Source organism: Mus musculus, chromosome 10 (assembly GCF_000001635.26).
Source record: "Mus musculus strain C57BL/6J chromosome 10, GRCm38.p6 C57BL/6J".
NCBI lineage: Eukaryota > Metazoa > Chordata > Mammalia > Rodentia > Muridae > Mus > Mus musculus.
In genome coordinates, this window is record NC_000076.6 from 35,107,925 (window position 1) to 35,112,884 (window position 4,960).

Below are 4,960 nucleotides of genomic sequence, written 5' to 3' on the forward strand. Positions count from 1 at the left end.
TTATTCATCTTGTGTGCTCTTCTTCAAATCTTGTTATGTCAGCCTTTAGTGATAAATAGAAATTATCCTAAAATCTCCACCTCAGGAGTGTGTCACTCCATCTTTGACATCGTAAACGTCACCAGTTTTGCTGAACATCCTCCTTATCTCTCTTTCTGAAGAATAAAGGTTGATCTCCCAATGTATTGTAAAAGTCTCTTTCTTCAAGTAAAATTGAGTAAATGTTTCTCAGGATTCAAATTGTGTCAGTGGAGCTCTGTAAACTTCAGTTATATAGAATTGACTTAATATATTGTTTATTCTCTGGCATATCACACATAGAATGCCTAAATTATGCTATGCAGGTAAGCAATAGTTGCATTCCCAAATTATAGTGTTAGAACCACAAAATATCCCCCAAAATTCCATTTGAAAATGTCTAGCATGTGACAGCACTCATGTCTAAAGTATCACAGCATCAAAGAAAACTGCCTTTTTGCTATATTTTCTCATTTATGTTATTATAGTGCTTGTGAGAATCATGTTGCAAATTGTGGTATGTCTCAACTGGAAACTGGAGGTGAAATAAAGGAGTGTTATAAAACATAGATGCTCCTGGGACTGCATCTGATGGAACCTCTCTATCCTTCCGAGTCAGAGAGATTCTGACCACATGAATATTGACTGGCATCACACTTAGCTATTGACAGCTTCCCACCTTGATTTTGCCCTCTTCTTGCCATCTGGTATGCTTAATCTTTATGGTAACCTCATAGGATTTAGAAACATCTATACACATTGTAAGAAAAAAATTCAGAGAAGTATAATTGAGGAGGAAAGACCAAACCTGATAGTCTGGTATCTCAGATGTAATCAAAGGACAAACATAGCAGTGCTGAAGTCTCATTTATTTAATAATCAGAGTTAAATAAACTATGGTTTATGTCATGCAAATAAAAAACGGAAAATGTCTAACAAAAAAATCATCACATTCAGCAAAGTGGCAGGATACAGAATCTACTTACAAAAAGCATTTCCATATAGTAACAAACTCCACGAGAAAGAATTCATGTAAAGACAACTCTCCAAATTAACCTCTGAGTATAAACTATCTAGTATGAGAGAAATTTGTCTGAAATTTTCTTTATTCGTTGAGTCTCTGTGTGGTTTAGGTATCAGGATGATTGGGGCTTCATAGAATGAGTTTGGTAGTATTAATGCTATAAAACAGCACCTTACTAAAATCATTTACAAATTTAATGCAACCATTAGCAAAATGCATATAACACTCTTCTCATAAATCAAAAAAATCCTAAAAATTATTTGGCACAACAACAACAACATCTACAACAAAAATCTTAGATGATCAAAGCAATCCAGAGCAATAAGTCTCTTATTAAAACCATAGAAAATTCAACAAATCCCCATTGCCAGGCTTGAGATAGCCCCCTTGAAATTGGTTTGGACAGTCTAAAAGACTCCAAAAGTACTATGGGCTATTACCATCATCCTTGTATGCCTCCCAGAACTTTCAAGTCAGACCGTATTGCAAAGAGGCCACATATTTTGTACACAAGACTTAGAGGAGTCCTGCTAAAGCTAACATAGATGGTCATTCTCAAAGGCTATACTTTTTATACTATGTGAAAGTTCACTGCAAGAAGCCAAGAGTGTAAAACCTGGGAGTTGCAGTAGTCAGTAGCATTACAAAAACATCTCCAATATGTAATAATGGGACTTCTCTCAGGTGCAATCAACAGCTTTATACTTGTACTTAAAATCCTCTCAGTAACTGAAAATTCACATGTGGCGCTGTGGCTATTTAGGTCATAGATTCAGGAGGAGACCTTTTCTTAGAACTTTTCTAAACCAGTATAATTACTAACTTCATTTTAAATACTTACCTCATACTTTCAGGTAAGTGTAGCTCTCATCCATCTTCAAGGAGGTTTCTTTATGTGATAGATGGAGACCATCACAGAAATCTAAATCTAGAAGAAAAATTGCTGATAACATCTGACTGTGGAGTGTCTAACTGGAGCTCATACACATATATGACAGGGACACTGATCCTAAGATACAGAAAACATCTCTTAAGAGGGAGCAAGTGTATAAGAAATGGAGGACCAGAGTTGTCTGCTATGAGACACTGTTTTCTTCATATAACTAAGAAGATACACCCAAGGAATATCAAACTATTACATCTGTCTACAGAAGACCTGCACAAGAATATCTGGAAATGCTAACACTGATAGAAATAATCTCACAAGGCCTCACCCATAGATGAAGAGCTACAGGCAATTAATGGATTCTAAGAAAGCAATAATTAGTTCTCTCCAAGAATGAGGAGTCTCTTGGTAGGTTATCCAAACCCAAGCCATCAGCACTAAACAAAGACATGTATGAGCAACACTAAATGTACTCAACAGGTGCAATCTTTTCCTGCTTTCATATATAGAAAGAGGTTATGAACTTGAGAAGTATGTTGGTGAACACAGAGAGAATTTTAAGGGACTAGAAGTAGATTGAAAATAATGTAAACAAGACACTACTCATGTTAAATTTTTTCAAAAAATATTATGAAAATTAAATAAATTTATATTTAGCTTATGAATTTAAATAAGTCTACAGTTATTAATTTTTCAAAACTATAGTGCATTTCTCAATTTTTCTTGTCTCCTAATTAAACATGAAGAGAAGGATAAAAATCACTACACTCATTTTTAGTACTGGAAAACATCTTAAACACATAGGCAGAGTTTCAGTACATCTAGTTCAACAAACCTAAAAGAAGACAGCTATTTCAAGTCAGGGTCTAGAATTCTTTAATGCATATGAAGTTCCAGAGGGGAGTATTTTTTTTTTCTTCTCTCTTGTGGACTGCCATCTCAGAATCTTTTAGATAAAGTTAGGTTGATAAATGATCAAAGCTGTGAAACCAAATCATAAAAGAACTATCCTTTCATTTTTCATGTTGAAGAAGGAGGCATTTAATAAAGCAATGTCTGAGGAATGCATGGAAGTGTTTTTCCATTACCAAAGAAAGCTTCCACACTTACTTGTTTATCTGAAAACCATGATGTACGTAATTTATGAATGTTTAATATCTTTGTGGGTCCAATTTTTCTAGGACAAAAAGCTGGCTGTAAATTCAGATATCAGATTTTAAAATCTCTTCAAATTTGATCAAAGTTAAATCAAAAGCATCACAAGCCTTTGTATGATCAATGTTTCCTAGCAACTTAGGGCCTTGGATTTTTTTTTTATCTGAATTCATGTTCAGTTGTCTTAGACTACTTTATGAATGCTGTTTCTCTTGAAATTGTTGACTTACTCTTTTCTATTTTATCTTTACTTTCTTCTTAAGAAACAATATCTGGATGTCTTTTAAGCTGCTTAAATCCCTCCATAGAAATTCATGACCTAGTCTGAGGGTATGTGCAAGCTTCAATGAAAAACAATTCAGCCCAATTCAAATAAAATTGTTAGGTTAGCATGGAATGTTTCTAAATACTTCGTAAAATTAAAAAAGTAGTTTTATTTTCATTTCATTTTCTAAAAAATAAAGTCAAAAATTACTTGTCTAAATATATGCATATAGCTGCTAAATATCACCCAGCTCTATTCTTAATCATGACAATTAAATTTTTAAAATGTTAATATTTTATTAGATATTTTCTTCCTTTACATTTTAAACGCTATCCCCTTTCATAGTTTTCTCTTCGAAAGTCCACTATACCCTTCCCCTGCCCTGTTCCCCAACCCACCCACTCTTGCTTCCTGGCCCTGGCATTTCCCTGTACTGGGGCATATAATCTTCGCAAGACCAAGGAGGGGCCTCTCATCCCATTGATTGCCGACTAGGCCATCTTCTGCTACATATGCAACTAGAGACATAAGCTCTGGGGGGTACTGGTTAGTTCATATTGCTGTTCCTCCTATAGGGTTGCAGACCTCTTTAGCTCCTTGGGTACTTTCTCTAGCTCCTTCATTGGGGGCCCTGTGCTCCATCAACAATTAAATTTTAAATTTCAATTTAATCATCACCCCTCCAACTATACCTAACACTATATTTGGGGTGTTATCAGAAAATAGAGGGCAAGTTTCATGTATGTATGTATGTATGTATGTATGTATGTATGTATGTATGTATTCTTTAATTCTATGTCTTAAATGTTATCAAGACATACCTTGCCCTTGGTAATATTTGATTCCTTAGAATTAGATAATTGCTGTAACTTATACATAATGTCTTTGCATGGTGAGTGACCTGAGGCATAAACAATCCAATTTTCCTGCTTCTAAAGGCATTGTAGATGTGGCTGCTGCATCACATGTGTGTCAGTAGGCAGCTGAGAGGAGAAAGGCTACATCCATATGCTCAGTGTTCAGACATATGAACGTCTGAATAATTAGTAGACTAACATTTCCTGAAAAAAAGCGAGTTTGAGACAAACACCAGTCTGGATCCAGGGAGGCAGAGACAGGTTTTCATGACAGGAAGCAAGATAGAGACTAGAAGAATCATGCCTGGGATCATGGGCACCAGGAAGGAAAACGAAAGCTCAAGACAGATGACCATTAGAGCAGTCCAAGAAAGGAGTGAGCACAGCATGACCACCAGACTGGTACCATGGGGCCCAGACAGGGAAGGAGCCTGAGATGAGCACCAGTCTGATGCTATGCAGACCTGGAGTGTCAGACGATGCATGAGATGAGGTGCCATAAAGTACAAGTGAGGCATAGTACTCCTGAGACCACTACTGAAATGCCCCCAGGAACTCAGAGATTCCAGGCACCAAAAGAGGAACAAGTAAATGATGGAGACATGGGAAACAGAGGCTGTGGGAACAAACAAGGGAGGCAAAACTGGATACTGGAGGGTAGGAAAGGACAACCAGATGGGAGTAGCCAACTGTGCCACCTGGGATCATGCTGGGGTCTTGGCCTGTGCTAGCACCAGGGGCCACACCTGGGTCCA

At 36.7% G+C, this 4,960-nt stretch overlaps 1 non-coding gene across 1 annotated transcript; it reads left to right on the forward strand.

Annotated features, from left to right (window-relative positions):
* The first annotated feature begins 4,273 nt into the window (after nt 1-4,273).
* Gm26341 lies at nt 4,274-4,407 on the forward strand. The gene has a single exon (XR_003949099.1). It is a non-coding gene; the product is annotated as a small nucleolar RNA SNORA17 (small nucleolar RNA).
* Nucleotides 4,408-4,960: the final 553 nt, after the last annotated feature.